This window comes from Homalodisca vitripennis, chromosome 1 (assembly GCF_021130785.1).
Source record: "Homalodisca vitripennis isolate AUS2020 chromosome 1, UT_GWSS_2.1, whole genome shotgun sequence".
In the NCBI taxonomy this organism is placed as follows: domain Eukaryota; kingdom Metazoa; phylum Arthropoda; class Insecta; order Hemiptera; family Cicadellidae; genus Homalodisca; species Homalodisca vitripennis.
The window spans coordinates 82,259,589-82,284,849 of record NC_060207.1 but is presented as its reverse complement, the minus strand read 5'-3'; the positions used below and the strand labels follow the sequence as shown (position 1 = coordinate 82,284,849).

General features: G+C 33.9%; 1 long non-coding RNA gene across 1 annotated transcript in view; it reads left to right on the top strand.

The window, feature by feature from the left end:
• Positions 1–25,261, top strand: part of LOC124365759 — a 99,049-nt gene that overhangs the window by 53,047 nt on the left and 20,741 nt on the right. The window contains exons 3-5 of the long non-coding RNA XR_006922742.1: positions 12,119–12,284; positions 19,365–19,484; positions 21,207–21,336. This is a non-coding gene — a long non-coding RNA (uncharacterized LOC124365759). The remainder of the gene's footprint in view (positions 1–12,118; positions 12,285–19,364; positions 19,485–21,206; positions 21,337–25,261) is intronic.

The following is a 25,261-nucleotide window of genomic DNA, read 5'->3' as shown; positions in this document are numbered from 1 at the left end:
TTGTATTAAATACATATTATTTCCTTAACTTATTAACCATTAAAATATGTCCTTTACGGAAACTATAATTCATACCCATGCTGTAAATTGCAGCAGATTTTATGTAGGTTTGGTTACATAATTGCTCAAATGTCCTACTTTAAATACCTATTATTCCTCTAAGAGTGATCGAAACTCTTTCAAAACGTTCAGACAAATCTTAAAGGACTGCCATTTGGATATAACAAATATCCTAATCAAAAACATATCGCACATTTTAAAACCTATATACGAGTATAGCTCAGACCACATAGTCACAACGTGGGAGGGAAAACAAAAAACATGTCCTCTAGTCTAGAAAGTCTTCAAATCCGATTAATTAAAACAGATCAAAGTTTCGAAAAACCTAATCAGCTCTGGTGGCAATCAATTAATCTTGATCAATGCTTGACAGACTTATTCTAATGGTTTTATCTATTTTGCTAATGTTACGTCTACACAATATCTCGTTAAAACATTAAGTTTTGATCAAACTTTTAATATTTGTTTGCATATTTTTGAGGAAGTGGTACATAATATTGTTAACTCTCTGAATAGTGTCGCCAAAGAATAACCTATATTAGTCTAGGGTTAATATAGTTATATTCAATAATTCTCAAACATTAAAACCTAAAAATACAATATTATGTTATATTAATAACTAAAAATGTTTTGTTAATTAAGCAAACATCACGCAATTATTTAACAAGATCATTTATTTTTTTTATATAAAATACTGTAGCCTACATTAGATATAACTAATTCTATATTAACTTATATACCCGACATATTTAATTGTGTAACATATTTATCTCAAGAAACTGTGTAATTTATGCCTCCAAAGCAATATTAAATGTTGAACATTTTAATATATTTGATATGCAGAGCAAATCTCTATCCTCGTGTTAAAATAACAAATAAAATCTTATTTGACACTTAAAGATAGATTACGAAAGGATTAAAATTTCACAATAGCGAATTTATTAATTTAGGTCAACACATAATATAAAAGTAGGCGAACATATTAAATTGACGTACACATTTTTAATTTGGAGTTTGAATACTGTGGTGCACGATCTAAAATAACGCAAGATAAAAATAACGAAAATGTAAAAATAAGTTACATATGGTTACATACACATATTAATAACAAACCTTAACAGGAATGTAATTTACGAACAGTTGAACTGAGAAGAAGAAAATGTTGGGAATAAAATTAATTTTATTTCATTAACAAGATTTAAAGTGCATGTTCGAAACTTTTAATTCTGTAGAAGTTGTAGTAAAAAGTCCAAAATAAGTGAATTATACATTGGAAAGACTTCTACTCGAAGATATCTACAACAGTAATGAGTTCTGGTGGGTAACATTCGATTGCTGAGCATTTTCTAAACCTCTAAATCCTCCTCGCCCCAAATCCTCGACGATGGAAGACCTCTCTGTCACCTGGCTGCAGACAGATCTCCTGCCGGACCAGAACTTGTTAATGGCTCAGAGACAATCGCATCAATCTCCTCTCTCATTATTCCCGCTTCACATTTCAGCGTTATCAGATTCAATTTCCTTTCTTCACCAACTCCAGATTCTCATTTACACTCTCGTCCCCGATTTATTCACTCCGATGAATTACATTCAATTTATCCGCTCGCCTTCCAGAACCCGTCTATGAATGTTTCAATTATCCCTGTTTCTTCGCTTGTTTATTGTTTTCCTCCTGACAGGCCAGCGTCAGTTCGTACATCTGTTCGCAGATTTGCCGACTCGCAAACCTCTATATATGTTCGGAGATCGCTTTGTTGAGTTAATTTGTTTATTTATAAAATATTACTTTAGTGTTTGTCCAATATTCTAGTACACAAATTGTCATGTTGTCATATTACGCTGGAAGCTGAGGTACTAATAAGTTAATTTAGATTAATAGTACAAATTCATGTTTTAGAATGAAATTTTGAACGGGTCTAATACATAGAAAAGTGTTCTACTATTATGTGTATTTAAATTCATTGAGTACAAAAACACTATCATTGTCATATCTATATAAACTCTTAGGGCATATAGTACAGGAGCCACAACCAATTTGCATTAAATAACTGCTAGTTTTTCGCGTAATCAATACTTGAATCTTCTCCCAGAAAGAAATCGAGCGTTTTGACGGGAGGTGGTATCAGAGTGTATCAAAAGGGCTAAAAATATATAATATAACAAGATTTTTTTCAGCTCACATTTTTAAGCTTGACATTCTTTAAAGTTATAACCAGCTATAAGTAAATAAAATTAGGATATCGATATTTAATCGTATGAATATCGAATAATTGACTGAAAAATAAGAATTTTTCATTGCCTTAAATTGTTTTTTGAAGCTTGGTATCAAGCTGAAATTTAAGGCCCAAAAATCAATTACCTATTTATATTTTTTTACTTTTTCGATACGTTTGAACTATTTCTTTTACCGTTTACATTAAAGGACTGTTAAGTACCGCTTTCAATTATTATTGGCAATTCATTTATGTTATATCTAATTTGTGCCGAATATGTATTGTGCATATTTATTTTATTAGTAGTTATATACTTATATCTACTAGTATTATACTTACATTTGCAACCTCATTCATAAAGCTTGTCTCCGTATTCTTTGTGTAACTGTTAAAAATAATTCTACGTGATAAAGAAGTAACGCGGCCAGTGAGGACGAGAGGGGACTTGGACCCCGTGAGCTATCGGCCAACAAGCAGGGCCGCTTCGGCAAATTATTGTTAAGTACCAGTATTTTATCAGCAGGCCCGCGCGGACTTATTAACTACAGGAAACCGCCCTAGAAAAAACCTGATTTGTGTTCGTTCCATACATTTCCATAATTATGACAAACAAACATAGCTGGATAATTACGCCAACGACACGACGTTATATCACCCAATCTGGGAGACTCGGACCCCCATCCTGTTAGGTGCCATTTTGTTTTAATTACTGGGTGATAAAAAGTGATAATTTGGAGAACGGACAGTTCCAAAATCTCCAGCATCTTGATTACAAATTAACTGACAACAATATTTTATTTCTTAAACTTCTACATTTCCTACTTGAGCTGCCAGTTATCCTTACGCCTCACCGATCCTGTCACTGTCTATAGTCAATTGTACATCGCTCGCTTCCACATGCCCCTACAGCATTAATCCGCAGGTGAGACACAGTTAATCAAGCCATAATAAGCCGTCATCAGAAACGGAATAAAGCAGTATTAAACTAGAGACCTCAAAACACCAATACTTTAGGCTAATTTGTATCAGGTGTAATCAGTATGAATAATCCATGTCAATTATTCCTGAAGGTAAATTTAAGGAATTTCGAGGAGCAGACCTCTTTTAGTATGATACGACCCAACATGATGGCAGGGCCATCTTGCCTACCGCCTCCCGAGCACAAAGAAAATTATAAAACGTTGAAGTTTGATGTGTTTCTTTTCAAATTGAGCCTAGTGACTGGTAGAAATCTCAAAGATTCAAAAGTTCGAATGTAACATTGGCTGTTGTCTGAAATTTAAGCTTAGTGTGAAACATCAACACGGTTACAGTTGACACGCCATTTTCATGTTGATACAAACTGTCCAAAGTAATTATCGAAAATAGCCAACATGCAAGTGGAATGCCTGGATCTCCACACAGGCTTTAATGAGAGCCTCGTAAGATCTTATTCTCTTCAAGTTTTCGGATTTATAACAATATTTCAATCCAAGCAAGCCTGTTTCAATACCATCATTCACCTCTTAGACCACATTCCAAACTCTAGGAAGCTTTTCTAATAATCTTAGCTTAGTGATATAACTTTGGACTCGTTTGACGGACCAAACATTTTAGAAGTTGGCCCAACGTTCTAAAGAACGTTTTAGAAGACCCTCCCTAGTAGGGAACTGGTTTTACTTAACTATGTCTGCACATGTTTTTTATGCATCTATTGGATATTGGAACTAGGCTTCAGCAGTAGATCACTTTTGCGATTATGGAGCAGCCAGGACTCCATCTATGATGATGAATCATTATGAATAAGTTTCCATTGCGATCTTTTCGTGAAAGAATAACATGATTTAATTTTAGTTCTTAGCCTTACGTATAAGCCTTACGTCTTAGCCTTATCATAACAACAAAACAACGCTTATTCAATTAAATTCTCAAAATACTCCGACCTTGTTGTGAAGAGCCATTTTCATTTAACAGATCCATTTTCATCTGCTCATACATATCGGCTTATACACGTGATAAGAGCCCCTCCTTAACACACCTGTATAAAGTGATATGTATTACTAGTAGTTTCGGTTTAAGTTCTGTTAAGAGACAATGCCATTTCACAATTTATAGAGGTGAATTAGCCTAATAGCAAGAATTATTTTATGTAAGCTTAATTTTGGCTGTATTTGAGTGAACCTTAAATATTAGAATTTAATATTAGAATTTAATTCTATACATAAACATGCACTAGTATTATTGTGTAGCTGATATTACATAATGTGATATCTAGACTACTTGCATCATATAAACTTCTCTAATCCATGTAGTCTACCTTGGAATTGATCTAGACCCAATTATTCTAGCTAAATAATCGTGTAAGAAATTAATTTAGTCCTTACGCGATCGGTGCAACTACTTCGCCTTATACTCGGTAACACGGCGCGTCAAAACTTTGTTACCACAATTACATTCTTGACATATTCTTGAAGTTCTTGTATGCAGAGGTTAATAAGAGTAATCATAAAAATAACCAAGAAACATTCAACAATGAAGGCAACGTGTATTGTTGGCAATTTATGCTTTAAACCTGTTGATGACTTGGATATGGCTTTTCACATCAAGGCCGAAATATTAAAAAAAATACATTAATTATGGTAACAATGTTTTGACACGGTGTGAAAATAGAGACGAAAATGGCAGTCATGTATGAAATTAGATAAATCTGTAATTGTCTTAAGGATACCCTGAACCACTTGTAACGACAATGTTAACTTTCTGTCACATTACGTTGTAACCAAAGCACTTAGAGCCCTATTTTTAAATTTTAATTTTCAGTTATTATTTAGTTCCGAGTAAAATATTGCAATATAAAGGTGAAAACAATAATGTTTATATTTTCTAAACTGCATACAAAAAAAAACTAAAATATTTTTTATATAATATGTTTATTAATAAATGTTTATGAGACTCATCCAGAACCTCATATTAACTACCTAAAACTATGTAAAATTTGGGGCTTCTAGCATTTATAGTTTCTGAGAAATTTGACATCATACGCTAAAAAAAAACTCCGGGAAATAGCAAAAAACCGAAAACAACTCTTAAACACTGAAAGTAACTTACAGTTAGTGTTCTCCAAGAAGACATGATGGGTTGTCTGGTTTCTCTCCTTCCTCATACAGGTCTTAAAGTCTTCCCATTTTGTTCTTAAAGTACGTAGCTGCCTTTTCGGCTTTCCAAATACGCTCACAGTCTAATCGAAGTATGGGGTGTCCTACTTTGAACCCTAAACATTCTAAAACTGCATTTATTAGAGTAGCCTTCATTAAAAGATAAAATAGCATCCTATACCCCAAACTGCAACGTAGGTTAGGAAAAAATGTCTTTTTGGGACTGGAGAATAAATAACTTTATTCAGGCTCTCGTTATGGTTCTGTGACTTTCCTTTTAGGCATTTACTTAGAAGTTCAGGATTAGCAGGACTTCTTCTGAAAATGGGTTTTATTTTCAGTATGACCATGTTCTAGATAGAAGTATCTTTGTAGTCATATGATTTCTTTTCTATTATATAAAATGGCTCTGTTGCACTTACACCACGTCGAATTATCTTTAGGGCACAACTGATGCATGGGGTCTTTGTAATTCGACAATACGTGTTAATAAGTGGGCTAAAACGCCTTTTTCATGTCAGATAAGCTGTGAGTATTCCTTCGAATTGCCAAACCATAGAGGATTATGTACAGCAGTGTTTATCAATCGTTACCATTTCTTCAATTTTGGCTGCTCTTACAATACTACAAATTCGGATACATTTTTATAAATTGTACATTCGTGGGTAGTTGAAACACTTCTATATTTCTTTGTAAAATCATTCAATCATACAATTTCTTCATTTATCAACTTTATAAAAAATCAGAAATTCGAAGACCTAAACTTTGTGGTAGCTTTGCACAAACGCTGGTACGTCATAGGTTTTTTTGAAAGAGAGAGAAACTGTCTATCAATAGTAACAACTATTGTCAGATAACGATCAGTAGTAACGCATGTAGCAATAAATACAGCAGACTTTTTTAATGACCGGTAGCAAAAAGCTACCAACAACTTGTTCTACCACTTACTGACTAGAAACGTTTTCTCGGTAGTAAGATACGCTGTTGAAACATTTAAGTACAGGTTGTATAAAATAAATCCATCAAGTTTAAGAAAAGTACATGAATATTTAATATTTTGTACAAATTTAACTTCACGTTTTTATATCATTGCCGTAGTGTTAATTTATTGATACAAAGTTCGATTTATTCACTGAGTTTTGATAAATTATTTGAAATTGCACGAAGGTTTGTCATTAAAATTCTTCCTCTATCTTATTTAAATGTTTAGGATTCTCTAACGATGGTGCAGTAAAGCACAAAATATTTAGAATCCCGTCAAAATGGAACAATAGTTTACACTCACTAACTAATTTACAATAATAATACTGCTACTGTATATTATCGTTGCTTTAGATCCTAAAAACTTACTGAGCACCTTACATGACGTTTGGGTTCATATAAGTTGCAAATCTATAACCATAACTTTAAATACAGATTTTAATATTTTTCTTCTTCATCTTACGTATTTTTACTTTGTACAACTCGATCGTTTTACAAAGTTTTTTCCAAATATTGTCATGACCAAATAGACACAATAACCATATTTACTGGTCGAAGAGAGCTAAAATTGCCACAAGACCACTGACCACTGACACGTATACAATACAATGTGTACAATAAACTGTACTGACATATATGTAGTACATTGTACACTTTTTTATAATTTAGTAGATAAACTTTTTGTTTATCTTAAGTGAAAACCTCTGATTCTTGCGACCCACTTGCGGCACAATTGTGGTAGCATCTGTTAATCAAATTTACCTGTCTTAGCCACGGAGCCAGATTTCCGCGATCTGTGTCTGTACGTATTAATCTTAGACTTTTATTAATTAACTAAGTTAAATATTAGTTAGTAAGCCAAGAACTTCTTGTTAATATTAAAATTAACGTATTATAAAGTAAATGATATAAGTAATTAAGTTATTACCTTCTTTTTTATTGTTAAAACCAATAATGAAATTGCACGTGCTTTAACCCTCTTCGTGAAACGGTTTTTATTTTACTAATTAATGTCTCGGATTAAAGCTAATTAGTTTGGGGTTGTTTTAGGCGGGCTCGTGATCAAGGATTTTATGGTGAACATTCGTGGCCTCATGACTTCATGCTATGGTCTTCCTTATTTTGAGACGCCAACAAGTATTTTTATTAAGAAAACTGGGAATGTTGAGTTATTAGTTATTAGTAAACAAAGTTTTCAGGGCGTAGGACTTTGAAGGGTATGCACGTATGTAAAGTCAGTCAGCTATATTAGTTCCAGACATTATGTCAGCACACAACAGAGTATTATGATTATTATCAGCTCTGAAGGTTAAGATTTATTTATTAGTGTACACCCTCTGTTCTTTGGTATAAGACTTTGTGTCTCGTAAGGATATATTGTATTTTAAACCACACGTTTGGTCAACCTGTCTTATAAATCAAGAACTAATAGTGAATAATAAATGTCAATCATGGTGTGAGAGTCCACGTTAAAAGCCAGTTTCACAATTTGATCATCGCGCGCTTTCATATTGAGTCCCCTTCCTTGGCGTAAGGTCCTAGTATACGTAATGTAATAGATTGTTTTGTTAGTGGGTAATTGTCTTTGAATGTACGTTTATTCATCCTTGGCCAACTAATTTACCAGTTTAAATTTGTGTTAGCTGGATAAAAATATAAGTCAACAAGAATAAACTTTTATTCAAATAAAGTTACTAAACGTAATATTGACACTTTATCAAGTATACGCGATCGCGAATAAATAGCAAGTGAATTAACAACACGTGTTGTTATCTTTGATAAATTTACTATCGGGGTATGTAATACTTAATCAAAATTAATGCATTTATGCACGTGAATTAAGTTTATAATCAATACACCGGTCAGGAATGAAATAAGAAGGTTATACATTATTTATACCTTACATCTGATGAGTTTCATCTGAGACGACAATCAAACAAAGCAATCATCAACATACAGGCTATTAACGTAATGAAACCATTGTTTAGCGAGGAAATAAATAAGAGCAGGTAGCTTTTAATTCAAATCATCTTGAGAACTGAATAATATTAATAATTGCTGCTACAGGTTATGTAAAACATCTAGAATCGTTTCCCTGGACAAACTTAGCTTGGAGTATAGTCGCTTTTATACATTATGGTGTAGAAATGCAAATTCATTTAAATATCATAATATATTTTCGCACATAGTTATTAAGAACCTGGATAGCTCCTTCGTCAAATCGTGTCATTGTCTGTTAACTTATTGTCTGTCCGTGTGATAACTGTTGATAGAAGAATCCTAAAGCCTTTAAAACTTGGTACACATGTTCCTTTTGGCCTAAGGAAGATTCGGCGATAAAATGTCAAATTTTAAGGTAAAAATAAAATTCTGTTATTTTAACTTTGAGCTTATTAGTAACCATGATTGCAGCGAGAAATTCTGAGAATAAACTAATATGTAAAAAATTGGGATAGTTGCATGACAATTTCCAGCGCATTTTACATTTTCCAGTAGTTTACCATACTAAACATATTACTTTATTGGATAATTACTGACAAGTCCTTCAATACTCCATGTAATGGGCTATTCTCATATCTACCACTTCAGATTTAGGAATGAGAATGCTGTAAGGATAGCAGCGAATTAAAGTAATGAACAAGTTAAAGAGGGTTACAGTGCAATACTTAAGGTAATGATTCGAATAATTTCCATACATTTCTGCATAAACAATCTCCTGGATATTCTATAGCGATCTTTTAGTTCAGCTCAAAATAGTAGAGTCAGCGTTATTTTTGTAACTAACCGTTAAAGGTAGATTAACTTCCTCAAAGGATACGACAAGAGAATTCTGTTTCAGAAAAATTACCTGAACTTGTAACAGAAGCCCGTTTAGTTGTCAAAAACGTTGCGTTTCCAGTCAGCTCGAGTGAGTTGGAAAAGTAAATTAACAATTTTGTGAAACACGAGTCTCAAGACGGTACCAGGTCTCCAATTTGGAGGACGACACTTGCGTGTGGCGACCGAGCTCGCGGTGGAGACATCAGCGAGAGTTTGAGGTCTCATGACGGGGCAACGCTGGAAAATGGCGATACAAAAAGTCAATAGTAGCGAGCGGGGACAATCTTATTAACCAGCCCTCCTTACTAACTTCATGGATTAAAACACGGAATAAAAGTTGACTCTGTTCGCGAAATTGCACAGAGTAAGCCGTTTTCTTTGTACTCGTTCCCCTATCTTATGTCGACAGACACAACAAACCAATTTACTCGACTGCACAACTTTGTTCAGCTTATATTACATATATTGAGACAGCCTGCTTTGCGCTCCCTGGGTTGATGATTTTCTTGCCTTTATGTTGGCGTTACTGCACTTTTATCCCGTCTGCAACACATTTTAATTAGAAAGGAAAAGTTTACCTTTAATTCTTGCAAATACTAAATACAGCCGTATGACACCTCTTAATATAGAAAGAGTAAACAAGTTTTTAGGACTTCATGTGAAATTCGAGGCGTTTAAAGTAGGAATTTAGTCAATTTTGTAATCTGATCCAAATGAAACCTGCTGAAGATACAATTTGAAATTCGTACATTGTGTAAATGAATGATAGCTTCAGAGATTGAATTGCTTTATCCATTTATAACTAAAGGAAACTGTAGTATATACATGCACCTGAATCATGGGTGTAAAAATAGATTAAATACTCGTATATCGACTGTCTGAATCCCCCTCTAAACCCCTCGCAAATATTTTTCGACAGATACATCTCAACATCTGTTACAATAAACAAACATAATCAGTGTTATTTAAACAAATATACACGTTCTTGATTTGATTGATTTGTTTTGCATACAATACGGTACGTAAATGAAGCATAGCAGGAACAGCTGGTGGTCAGCGACGATATGACAACACATCAAATGTCATTGAACTATTTATAGTAACTATTTCATGTAAATAACTCGCAGGTTAAAACAGCAAATGCTATAATGTTATATACGGAATCATCAAGAATAACTTTATATATATATATATATATATATATATATATATATATATATATATATATATACATATATGTATATATATTATATTATATATAATATTCGCTTTTATAATTTGTAAAAATTTTCTGTACTCAACATTAATAAGATGTTTCGGGCTTCTTTATTGGCCAGCATATGCCTTAAAAAAAGGATAAGAATTATGATAAAAACCACATTTTTCATATGTGTTTCAAAATTAATTTATTTAAAAATGTTTATAAGACCTTTTCTTAATGGTTATACGAGGGTAATAAAAGGTACCATAGTATTTCAATTTTAATTAATTTTTGATAATGTCAAATATATTTTAATAGAGTCTGACTTCAGGCACAGAGTAATAAGGTATATATACCTTATTACTCTGTGCTTCAGGTTTCTAAAAAGAAAAAATGAGTTATTAATTAGTTACTTTAAACATTTTAATATTTAAAATAAATAATTAACATCATTATTAGTAAATTATTCAGTTAAATATATTTATACACAACGTGTTGTAATGAGGATTTTCTATTATCTTGTATTTCGAATATGCGCGTTACAAATTCCAATTTATATAATAAGGTCTAGTATCATGAAATGCATGGAAACTGAATAAATTTAGTTACAAAGTGAAGGGTAAGGCAAGTAATTTAACCAAACTACCCAAAATGGAAACTTGTTATTATTTAGTGAGAAGTAAACGTCAGCGTGGTTATATGAAAATAAAACACCCAATAAGTCAGACAGACATAAAATTGTGAATTCCAACTTGAATGAACAAAGATAAGGAGGCCTTTAGAGGATAAAGAGACATAATTCTGCGGTGAAACGCCTTGTTTATTTAAGCCAGACATCCCCAAGCCTACACCATTTCACGCTCTTCAATTCTTGGGGAATAATCTTTCACATTTCCTTCCCTAACCGCTGCTTTGGTGGCGAATTTAAAAAGGCGCAATGGAAAATAAGAAAGCTACAAGGAAATGAAAGGGTCTTCGGGAGGGTGCGTTTGAGTGAGTGCGGAAAGATTTTTATGGGGCGTTGAAACGGTTATAAATTAACTAGGTCCCGATAATGGACAAGGAGGGTATGGGCTTGATGATGAATTAAGTGTTTTTACAGGGGGGTTTGGCGCGGGAAAATCTGCAACAGATCTCACATTGTTTTTGGACTACTGGTTTGAGCGGATTAGTGAATCCTAATCCAAATACAGATTGCCTCATCTCTCCACACTTCCCATAGTAGTGTAAATTGTTGTTTCATTTGTTTATCAACGGTTTTTATTAAATGTTTGTTTTGAAACTATTTTCTAACAAATATTCGTCATATACTTGCAACATACACGAGCTATAGATAATTAATAGAAATCGTTTACGGATAATAATGTATTTAGAAGTAGGATTTCATTGCTATAACTGTACAAATATAAAAATCACAAGTACTGACGTTCAGTTATTTAATATTTCATTAATTATAACAAATTAAACAAAATGAGCTGAAATTGGGATGATCAAAGTTTTAAGTTCTAAAATATCGTGTTTTAGTTATTTCAGTCCTTACTTTGTAAGTTTATATTATCTTGAATTAACTTACTTATTCAGCAAGTAAGTATTTGTAAGGTAAGAAACGCCAATCACAATAATATTAAATAACTTTCGTAAACCTCTATTCACTGTTACTGGATTTGCCTTTTCATTGTTCCAAACGACAATACATGTTTGATCCACAGGTAACAACGAAATTGTCGCACAAGGCTCCGAGGCGGCTGCCAGAGACTCGCGGACCTCAGGAGGAATGTCCGCCAGAATGTGCGCGGAATGTCTGCGGAATGCCGTGGAATGTCGTCAGCAACAGAGGACACGAAGACATTCGTACCTAATCACGTCTAAGAGGAGGTAATTAATTGGAAACAGACGTACAAGAATTCTTATTCCAGGAGAGCAGGGTATTCACGATTATCTGTGTGTTTACTTAGCGGATTGTCTGACTTGGAAGGAAAATCTCGATTCTAGAACTGTGGGTAAACGGCAAGCTGTACTGTAAAACCACCGTAACTGGCTCCCGTCCGAGTCGTCAAAAAGGATTCCACTCCAGAGTAACCAGTTGCATACACCGCTAAACTTAGTGATAATAAAACCCTTGGAATGAAACCAAAGAGCTACCAAGTACCTCTTGATAGGTACAAAGATACTCTAGATCTTTATATCTCCCATATTAAGTTAAGTACAGTCAACATCGGGATCATGTACTCGCTCTACACCTTTTCCAATTTAGGAAACCATGGCTGTATGTTTAAGTGGGTTCTTTATACGCCAATAGTACGAGTATTCTAATCCAGACTGTGTAAACCATTGCGAATTTGCATTTGCCTCTCTCGAACCTGTGACCTTTCGGTTAGAGAGCCACCACGTCATCCCTCCGCTATGTTGGTAATTTTCCATAAATAGCAGGATTCGCCATGTACACTTTTTATACGACCAAGACACAAATGAAGTAGGTTTTTTCACTCCAGCGTGTAGCCATACTTATAATTAGGCATTACTCAGGTTTGTGCTTTAAAAAATTACTAGAAAAAGTTAGTTTATGTAAAAAACAGAATTTCTTGTTTTACCAGGAGAAGTTAGAACTAAGATGTCCTCTCTAACACAACCCGGAGACAATCAGTCTGTGGAATTGACTGTGCCTATGATAAAACAGGTTTTAGTTTATAGATGTTTTAATCAATATGTTGAAGTGACGCTTGCAATGCGTCTTAATTTTGTTCATTGTTTTACTGCAATAAAGAATTACTATTATTACCAACAGCTTAAAGGTGACCCGAGCCACCATTCCTGTAGTTTAATTGGCTCTGAACAAGTAGGTCAACGTTTTTTAGTCGCAGTGTAGTAGACACACGCATATGAATATGTTACATAATAATGCATAACAAATTAATAATGATTTGAATTGAAACACTTCAAATATCATCTTTTTTTAAACTTTATGAAAACGGTTCATTACTTTGATTATTACAAATAACCGATTCATCGTAATACTGTTTTCCAAACAATACACAATTAGACATTTATAAAATTATTATTTAATTTACATGTAAACTGTAAAGTTGGAAGCTGGAATTAAGAGCCGGCTGTAGTTAAACGACCTTGATCCCTTCCTCTCCACACGAACCTTTAAAAACTACACGCCTTTCACACACAGATCACAGAATTATGGGAGATGTATCATTTTAAAGATACGATATAATACGAACTAACTTATTAAAACGTATTTTAGGTAAAGTGCATACTCTTTTATTATTTACAATACAGAAAGGATTTTTTATGCACTATAAAAAAAACCGAAAAACTAAAAAACGATTGAATGCGTATAAATTATATTTTAAATATCAGACATCCTAATAATATTATATATGCCAAAGTGCATTGTTTGTTTGCTTTGTTTTCACTTGTAAACTACTCAACCGACCGAACTTGGAGATTCCTAGGTTCCCTAGGATGAACATAGACCTATTTTTATTTCGTAAACCCTTCTACGCCACACCCCGCTGGTCTTTAAGGCGACAGAATATGCGATCTTGGTTTCTAAAATTGTGTAATAATAATTGAATGAGCCTGTTAAATGTAATTTTTATACTTATAGTGAGTAAATTACCTAAAGAGTAGATGTGTTGTTAAGAATTTAGACTTCAGCTATTAGGTAGGTACTAATCTACCTTATAAAATGTCCTAAAGCATGAGAAGGTTACAATTTAACTCCGAATACTCGCTTTAAAGCAGTCGAAAAGATCTGTGTTTGATGAAATTTTGCTGGACAGTTCTTTTGACGTATATACCAATTCCAGCTCTAAGTTTTCTAAAATATTAACAAACTTTTACTATAAATTTAAAGACTGATAAAAAACCCAACTTAGTTCCAATTTGACATAGGTTGGCTTATCTGATCTGTGATATACATTTACTTAACACAAAAAATCAACAAAAATGAACAAGACATACAAAGAACGAAGTAAATTACAAAGGCCTTAAATACAACTGTTTGGCGTATTTTCATAATCAGGCAACAACATGGCCATAATTATAAACTGTTTCACATATTTTATTTTGGCAACAAGGTAAATTCATCATTGGCGTCGGAAACTAACACTGGTCATTAATGTGCAATGCCTACTAAATTGTGTGCTTTTGCACTTTTGTGCGGGTAACTTTTCCTGTACATTTAAGGACCTATCTAAGTTGTCTTTTGACAAAAGTAGGTTTCACAGAATGTATATATATTTTCTAGATTGGGAAAAAGGCAACACCAGTTTTAGAGCCAAAAATACTAAGACCGGAGTAAATTAATATTAACTGTTTAGCATATTTTCTTGATTGTGAGAAGAAGGCAAACTCAACATTGGTTTCGGAAATATAATTGTCTTGAATCAGAACTGCTCATACAGGTGCAAAACCTATGAAATTGCGTGCGAAACCGCGGGTAACTGTTGATCTCTCATGGAGTGTTCTATAACGTTAAGTGTATAAATTTTAGCATTGTTCTTATTGGATTAAAAACAAGATTGTCGTTAGTATGTAAGACATGAATGAAAATATTCTTTGTTCTTTATTGGCCGATTACTTTCATAACGAGGGGGCTCTATTATATTCGCTAGCTCTACTATATTCGTAAGTTTGTTGTAAGAGACAAACCGTGGTTTAACATTTTCATGTATTTATGCATTTTCCTTTTCTATAATTGACACAGAACTTCAATAAATTATTTGTATTTGTAAATACAAGTTGACTTACCTCCCCAGATGATGGATTGCCACAGGATGTAATATTCCTGGCGGGACTGTCGTTAATGAATTCCCAGTCTGTGCTGTCATCCGTTTATGGTATATTGAGAACAAATCAAACAAGATGTTTTCACCGTCTTGTCTTTTTGTTGTCAAATTTGTTGTCCTCCCGCAGTATCCGCATATATCCCGGATCGTCTCCGGTCTACTTTCAATTGAGTTTCGACTCAGCCGGTAATCTCGGACAAAAAGCCATCCCACTTCTTGTCTGTCTCTGTCAGGTCGGACAAGTTATAAATAATGTCTGTCAGAACGTCTCCGGCGCGACGTTTTCATGCGATTTCTCCTCGGTCGATTTATTGATCGTATTCAGTTCGGACAACGGTGACACACTGTTACTTCCTGCGGTCACATGCGTTTTCCACAGACTTCAGTCTAACCCATACTTCACTCACGATGAATCGATCGTATTCAGTTCGGACAACGGCGACACACTGTTACTTCCTGCGGTCACATGCGTTTTCCACAGACTTCAGTCTAACCCATACTTCACTCACGATGACAGCTTGTTATTTATTTGGTGAAATAAGATGGTGGAATTATTATATACATGTTATCTTAGTGATATAAATACTTTGTTTTAGTAGCTCTCTGAATGCGATTATGGACACCGAGTGATGTCGCAAACAGTTGGCATGAAACTTTTTTATAGGATTAGAAGGATTACATTAGTAAAATAGAATAATATTTTTATAGTTCGCACTGATAACTGAAATTTAAATTGGAGTTTATATTTAGTCGTATATTCGACTAGCTGAGACTATCCCTCAATACACCTTGATTCGATAAATTCAAGAGTTAATCAAATTTGGATTTAGGTCTTTCTTACAGTTTATTTGATAAGTATGACCTCAATCTAACTTACTTCTGTACACTGTGGTTGATTTTCCACTGTTTCCGAGATATTTTGAAATAAGACTTTCAAAAGATTAAATTCCCCTTCCCTCGCAAATAAACCATAGTCAAACGTTTAGGTATATTTTATTTTTATCTGAAACATAATTTATAACACGATATGTAAGTTAAATTTTTATTGGGTGTTTCGCTTTTTATGGGAATTAGTTTGACGTCTCACGTCCAAGTTCTTAAATCACAAAAGTGGGTAATGTATGATTTTTTAGGCATCTCCATGTTTAGATCTAACATCATGTACTTGTGATAATTACCATTCTTCCTTCATGGTAACTGAACAATGAGTTCAGTCAGGTCACTGTGAAATGTCTTTTGCTTACACCTTACCGACACACCCCAAATATAGGAAAAGTTGAGGTTTATTAATATTAACAGGATAGTAAAACACATCATTTTGAAGTGCTAAAAGTAAAAAAACCGTGAAAATTAGAAGTCTAGGATAACTCTATCCAACATAATGACCAATCGGAGAGAACTACTACCTGACTACCTGCCAACTCGCGGCTTTATCACGAACTCTTCAATCGAATAGAATACCTCTGACACTATCAGATATTTTATCCGAGATTTTAATGATTGTTTTTTATTTATTGCTCGTTAGGTATTCAGGCAGCTTATAATCAATGTGACACCGACCTAGGGCGGCAAACGTTTGAAAGCTCTCGTTTGCGCTGCTTTACATGCAAGTTGTCCCTCCTTCTAGTTTCCTACTGTTGGACTGGTTCTTTCTCAAAGCGCACTGTGATTGGCAATATAAAGTCACCTTCAACATACGAATAAAGGCATGCCAGAGTCAGTAATCCCTACTCTGTAAAAACACTTCTACACGACTCTACAAGAAATTATTCTAATAGCTCTTTTTTCGTGTAAACTGGTTGGATGGATTATTCATATGCTTTGATAAGCTAATGTCTTAATCCATATGATGTAGGGTGTATTTAGGCGTATAGCAGACTTGGGTACAAATAGATTTCACACTACTGAAAGATTTCTTTAGTAATCGTTTTGGCAAGGTTCCTTAGGAGCAAATGAATCGTTTGGATGTAGATTTTTAACGTGAACGTCCTGAAACGTAGGCGGTTTTTAGGATAGCTTGAAATAATAAAAAATCAGTTTCTTCCATTAGATTATCATCCTTGATAATCTTGAGAATAGTAGTTTAAGGCTTTTTTGTTTAGCTCATTGACCTACTCCATTCAGAATCAGTAAATTTGTGAATTTTTTGTCATTGACTATAAAGAGGCTAAGACGGGTACCTGTGGATATTTGTTATCCTGCTAACTTTCTATTGCTAATATTCACTTGCTGATATAATATGTCTTGGAGGTAAGATAACAACCATTCATGTGACACACCACTAATTTCTAACAGTTTCTTGATGCACCCAGATGAATAGTTGGATGGGTTAAGAAAAATATAAGAAGCATACGATATTTGGCATATTTATGTGTTTTTGCGTTTTCTAATTCCAAATTTTTCCAAACAAAAATACAATGTCTCTCCAGGAAAGTAATAAGCCTCTCTTGAATGGCTTTTTCGCTGAGAAAAGACAAATATTGAATGTTAATTACTCATTTTGTGGGGGTCATACGTTTTATACATTTCAACTTGCCATCTATCTCAAAAATCTTTCGATACTATGAACTTGATTGATTTGTGTCAAAATAAGTTTGAAGCATTATTGAACAGCTATATTGACATCCGCCTGCATCACAAGTCCTCATTAAGTGATTTAACACCCCTATCAACCCCCTCCTCACTAAAAGAACTTTCTAAAAAGAAGTGGTGTCCTTTGAAAATGAATTCTGATGAAGGTACAAAAGAAGAGCATTGTTTAAGTGGTGTTAAACTTATTCCATCTTGTAAGTACCCCTAAATGAGTATATTGTTTCTAATTAAATCTACTAAAGAACCATTACCAGATCCTTTAACAACGGTTGGTTATTTTCAAGCTCTTTTTAAATATTACTACAAGTACTTTTAGCTTCGTTAGACTTTTGTACTTCATGACCTTTTTCTAATTGTTTATATTTGTTTTCAAAATGTTTCACCTTAGAATTTCAAAATTACTCATTTGTTGAATCTTTCACTCAAGATTTTAACAAGACACTATAACTCGTGTTATCAAATTATTTTTTAGACAGGCATATTTTATTGGGCGCTAGAGAATCCTATCACTCGTGGAGCTGGACAGATTTTATTTCTGTCTGCCTGTATGTTTGTCTGGACGATATTTCGAAAATGAACTGATCTGTAAGCTTAAAACTTTCCACGGAGCTTTAAATATCAAAAATGAATTCGATGATGGCTGATAATGGTTGAGTTCGATTGATGTCACTTCACGGGATTTAGCTGAACGTTATTAAATAATTTTACATTGGTTTTATGAGTAACCACGATGGCAACGAGAAAATGGTAGAATCAATAAATGTGTAAACAAGTTGAGTACAAGCATATGAGATTTTAAAATTTGACATAATTATCAAATGTAGATTATTTATAAAGTAAACAATTTTTAAAAATACAGAGTAAAAGTCAATTATGAAAGTTGATGACAAAAGCTGATGTCAGCGCACTCTTGTGCTGTACCACCCTAACTATCTTACCGGAACTTTTATTATTTAAACACTGCTATGAAACCTGACTCAATTACCTAAAATGTGAATGTATCATGTGACGAAATATCTTGAAAAAAATACATCTGCAGGCTTAAATCTTGCGTGAACCTTTATTTCTGCATAGTAAGAAATAAGTTCTATTATAGTGCCTCGAGTCACATTAGTTAAAATCAACATCACTTACAGTTTGGATATACTCGTATTAGTTATGAGGGCGAAACGAGGCCGAAGTTAATTGATAGGCCCACATTCAGGCGCCAGAGCTGAGATCGACGTTGAGATATAATTATGTAAAAAACGACGTGGAGGCAATACTAACGCACCTCTTCTGTCAACATGGAATTAAATCGACATGGAGGCCCCTACACCTGAGTAAGTTATATACGGGTAATTTGGATAACCTAAATAACAATCAACAACGTGTTTTGTGGGACAGGTGTGTGTGTATTAATGGCGTTCTGCTGGGACTGAAACATTGTTATGCTAATAATGTGTGGGACATTGAACTGTTTTAGTTGTTCAAGTAATACTAAACTGTTTCAGAATTAGTATAAATCTTAGACCTCTGCCCTCAGATTGCCACTATTGATAGACTATCTGTACGATTTCAGGTCTGAATGCTGATCGATGTTTAGAAAGTCACCAAGGATGTATTATCAGCCTGGCCGGTAACAGTGGCGTAGTCTGTGATCAGACTACTATGACGCCAGGTGCATGGATCCTCTCACAAGGTACTGTTTCCCATGACAGTTACGTGTGTCTATGTAAACCGTATAGTCTTTGTAGTACTGACAATTTTATCCAATATTGCTTAGAGGAATTTCACAAACTCTACAACCTGTGCCAATCTACTCGTAGTTACGACGACGCGACGTACGCAAGTGGGACTTCTGTACTCGCAATAACCCCTGGATGGCATAGATTATTAGGAATGTGCCGATAAATGGGAGTTTTTGGGTTGTGAGTGCAGTTTGGAATCAGAAAAGTGTAGTCATATCATTCGGAACCCTGCATTAAACTATAATAACAGTGGCTTTTATTGTTCAATTTCAGTTTTATGAACACTTTATCGATTTTAACAAGTAAGAAAATCAAACAATCAATACTTGTTATACTTACCGTTCATTCATTTTTCTCACTGAATACGTACTGCGTGTTACAACTTTGAACTATCGCTATTAGAAGTAGACAGTTTTATTTGTTAATAGTTAAACATATAAATCTCACTGATTTAACAGGTGAATATGTAAAAATTTACTTGACATATACAGTTTCTGCTCGGTAAATTTGCTAAAAGAATCTACATTTTTCACATTTAAGAAGTTATTGATGGTTTTATATATATATATATATATATATATATATATATATATATATATATATATATATATATATATATATATATATTCAAAATTGTCAAATTGAGGAGACAACTTAAAATCTGTTTTGTTTGCTATTATTGCTTCATTTGTTTTTAGAATGGCAGAGGAGTTATTTGGTTGTGAAATTAAACATTTTCTCAATACTTGTATAAAAAAAATTAAATCTACCATTTTTGTAAAATTTATATTGTGTATTTAGTGAGGTATGTATAATATCCTTAATGTATGTATTTTATGTCGTATATTTTATGGCAGAATAATTACAATTATAGTTAGTGACAAAATTACAGGGATTTAAAGTAAATTTGTATGTTTAAAGTAGCTTTAATCCCAATTAACAGTTACATTGATAAAAATACCTAGAAAATATATTTAAAACTGAATATTTATAAAGAGCTTAAAAATACAAATCGAATACAAAAGTAAACACTGTAGTTTAATTTCTACTAGTAATGTGTGTGTGTGTGTGTGTGTGTGTGTGTGTGTGTGTGTGTGAGCGCGCGCGCGCGCGCGCTTATTCCTTTTCTTTCAGACCTCAACTGTAAATTTGAAATACACCCTGGCTACCTTATAGGCTTTTGGCGTCACACAAACATTTAAAATAAATTATTCTGATTTAAATTCTTATTACGTTCTTCTATAGTCACTTTACATTCTCCACAGATTTGAGACTCAAAATTGTATATAAGAAATGTACAAGAACCATACATTGATTAGTATAAATAACTAATTATTTTATCCGAGCTAAAACAAGTCTATCAAAATTAAAATCGTTAAATAGTTAGTTTCTAATTTTATTTAGTTACTATGGATTAAATTAACCACAATTATAACAATTTAAAAAAAAGCTGACTATTGTAAACAATTTGAAAGTGAAAAATTGAATTAGTCCATTCACATCGAATACCGTTATCTAATAGCCAAATCAAGTTGAAATAATTTTGTAATCATACAATTGTGTTATAGATTTTTTTTTTAATTGATAAAGATAATAGTTATAGATAATCTACTATAATTATATGTAACCAAAATACAACACTAGGTTTTAATGGAATCTTTAATCTTCTTCAGGTGTCAAAAACTCTTATGCAGTCGCTGTCTCACCTTCCCTGATCCTCGCAACATACATTGTGTAACTGTGTAGAGCTCTGGGTTCCGTGTTGTGACTGTTAGTGTTCATTCTCACAATCTGAATGTAGAGGTATGTCCTTGGATTTGTTGCCGTACATGTTTGATTATCAAGTTTGACTCTTGTTGGTGAGTTCTTTGCTAGACATGTAGTATTTAATTATTTCTGCATGCTTAACTTTACGTCTTAAGGTACAGCTGAATAAGAGGATAGATTTCAATCCTCGAAACGTGGTTTTCTATTTTTATAACATATACCGTTGCTAAATGTTCGAAATCCGGTTTTTTTTTTCAAATAATCTGTAGGCAATATCTAACTTTAAATAGTAGTTTTAAACTTGCTACGGTGTGTGCTTGCAAAGATGCTGACTTGATGATAAAATTAGCATTCTGGCTTCCGATTTGTAATGTAACTATAACCGCAGTGTGTAGGCTGATAGGGGCCAGTGAAACTTTTACTCTTCATCCCTTAGTGAAACAAACATCTCCTGGCTTTAAACAAACTAAGAATAGCTTTAATGATCTAATGAACGTAGAAACATTTACAACTGTTTAGTACGAAATAACTCAACGATAAAACTCAAAATATGTATCTTTCCTTGATATAAGTGAATTATGAGAAACATAAAACATAAGCTCCTTCAATCCTGGCTGAAAGAATGTAGTTAGGCAAAGACAAACCCTTTACCATCAAAATAATAACAGCATTTTAGGTACACTTCATAGAAATTTGTTCATTGCAATCGAGAATGATTTATATTTTTCTCTCCCAAAACTGGAAACCGCCACAATTTGAACTTGGCTTTGCAATATAACGCAAATTCGTTAACACTATGACGTATTTGTGACGTATTTTGAATAAATCCAGACCAAACTTGTTACATAGATAGTATTTGCAGATAGCTTGGATGGGTTCGTTAGTTAATCTTAACCAATAAATTGTTTAAGACGGTGGAAATTATACAAAGTTTTGAGTAGCGTACAAAGTGGAAATAATGGTACAAGACTTAACTGCAATAATTTCTAACCGATTCAGGCCAAATTTGGGTACTCAGACGGTATTTATACATTGCTTGAATAAGTTTTCTATCTCGACTTAACCAATAAAGGATTCGAGATGAAGGCCTTCATATTTACGCAACATTTTTATTTCACAATACAAGTTAAATGTAGTTGTCAAACAAACTCCATGCAACTAGTATTCCCACTTATTGTTTGATAACGTTTAAGGTTTCATGGTGGCAATTCAAAAGTTTTATAAGTATGAAAAAATGTTAAGTTGTTATAAGGGAAGTTTCCAAGGATAATTATGAATTGATTGTACTTAATCATGTCCATGTTTTACAAATAAATGTATGTCCTTTTATATACTTAGGTCTTGTTAAATATGATAATGAAAGATTTTGAAATATTTAAAATTTTGTTCTTCTTCTATCATTTCAGAATACTTGATTTATACATTAGGTGTAAGTATAGACACCAAGAATAAAAACTAACATTTGAAAGTGATTTCAAAATATAGCCCCTTGAAATGTTTCCAAGTACCATTGTTTATGGGACATTCTTACAATTATTGTCAACTTACTATGAAATGCACCTAAAGTTATGAATGGTTCTGACAATTCATTTCTTGGTCCTCTCTATTTTAGATTTATTTCTGAGATAATGTTGTTATAAATTAATCTAATGAACCCGACGTCCTAAATATTACATATAGACAATTTGTTCAGGATTCTTCAAACTTAACTTTTGTAATAGCCTAGTTGTTATTGTATAATTTTGAATTATATAAACATATGCTTAAATTGACCGTTTTCCACTATATTTATAAGAACCCTCACGAGGCGAAGAAATTTATTACATTTAGGTCTGAATAAATTGTGATACACAGAACTACGGTAAGTGTTTTAAAAATTTAATAATATAAGTAATTACAGCTAAAATAGAGGTTTTCTTTTATTTTTAATGCAGTTTAATATATTTGAAATTCACTTGGTTATTGTAATGAAGGTTTAATTCGTTTCCCAATTTTAGAATTAATATAATTATTCCACTCTACCAATGGGTACGTATTTAATTGGTTATAGTATAATCATTGAATATATTATGTTTATTTTTGTTGAAAAGCTTGCAAAGCTAAACTAATAACTAATTGCTAAAGCAATAGTTTGATGAATTTTTTTCAATATTACCTTTAATCTTTTAATGTACGAATCTTGAGCGACTAAAATGCGATGAAGAGAGCATTTACATATTTGTACGCTCGGTACATCTCTCCTTCATGATATTGGGTCTGTATCCACTGTTATATTCAGAAATATTACATTTCACCACCTTTAAATTTGAAGACTGGAGGTTTTGCTTGAATTTATTATTGCTTTAAGTAGAATCGGGGATGGCTAAGAAGTATGATTTTAATAGGAAAATAAATGGTTATGAAAGAAACATCATTTACCCCATTAATTCCCCAACTCCCGCACAACGATGTGCAGGTAGAACATTTCATCCTACACAGCTCTCGCATCACTGATGGTCATTCTGTAATTCCTAGTAAGGTTCATCGTTGCCACGAATACTTCTTACCATGATCCACTACTCAGAGTTCATGTAAGGCCCAAGCTTACAAGAACTCCACACTCTGAGATAGCTAGGTGTTTAGCCTGGAATGAGGCCACTCAACACAGGTACTTAACGTTTTAGTTCACTTAGAACAAGTAGCTGAGGAAATTCTTCATTGCACTTAGCGCTTGCTTGCAGAGTGATAGGACTTTCATGAATGGGTTAGATTGGTGGTAGAGGCCTCCTCCTATCGAGATCTCATGAGGAGGGATAGCGGGCTCTATATCCTAGTCATAACTCCGTAATTGAAGGGAAGGCTATCGCTCCAGCCTCCTACAGTCAAAGCGGGTAGAGGAAGATAATCTTTCATGTCTAGACTAGCAACAGGCTATAACACTATGGGAGCTCCACTCACTCCAACGGTCATCCTTGCAGTATACTAAACCTATCGTTCCACCCTGTTACACCAATACATGTACATTTGCGTAGTGATGTACCGCTCTTGGACATCCATAAGGTTGCCCAGATGAAAGTGACATGTCGCGTTTTGCTGTACACAGTGTAGGTTCAATTGGAAGGAATAATCAGCCAGAAGTGAACCCTGCTGGGGAAGACACGGTACTTAACTTACTATCTGAGTGTGAATGACAGACAGGTAATTAATACCCAATCTGTTCTATCCATAACGGGTTTATGATGTCTATCGTTAGTGTAGATATGTTGCAACTGTACCACTGTCCAAGCCGTATCCACCGTATCGCATCGAGAGCATTACGATACGGTTTGTACAAATGGCAGGAAAGGGTTCCGACATAATTGGTCTAACTGTGACTGAAGGCGTGAAAGAGATCGCCGCCAAAGCAGGACAACACAAACAAGCTTTGTGGTAAAAGCTTTTCCTTGATTAGCGTGGTTCGCTGAGTAAACAGGAATAAGGAGGTGGAGAAAAAGAAGAAGGCGTAGCCAGTACGACGTCGAGTGCGTGTTAACATTGTAGCACTATCATCGAAGGCAGTCACTAAGTCAGCTGACAGAGCGTGACGCCACCATGACGTCACGGTCACGTGACTCCCAGCCAATCAGCTGGCCGCAACTACGCCGCCATGTTTGTATCGCATTACACGCGCCAAATTGTCCTGCTACCGTGCTAATTGGTTAGGTTAGTCCGGTCTTGCAGAACTAATTGAGACTAAAACCGGTAGCTCATTACACTAACCGAGGGCCATTATTTTGATTGGAACATCGTATTAGTTGGCTTCCGTATGTTGGGAGTAGTGTGTAATTTCCGGTACATCAACTTAATGTCGGTTGTTAAGAATAGTGTTCTATGAGAAAGCGATGAATAAGTGCCATGAAGGATTTCTGGAATTAGAAAAGATCATGACGCAGGAGACGCATGGCGGGTAGGTTACTAACCTATCTTGAAAGTGGGTAGGTAT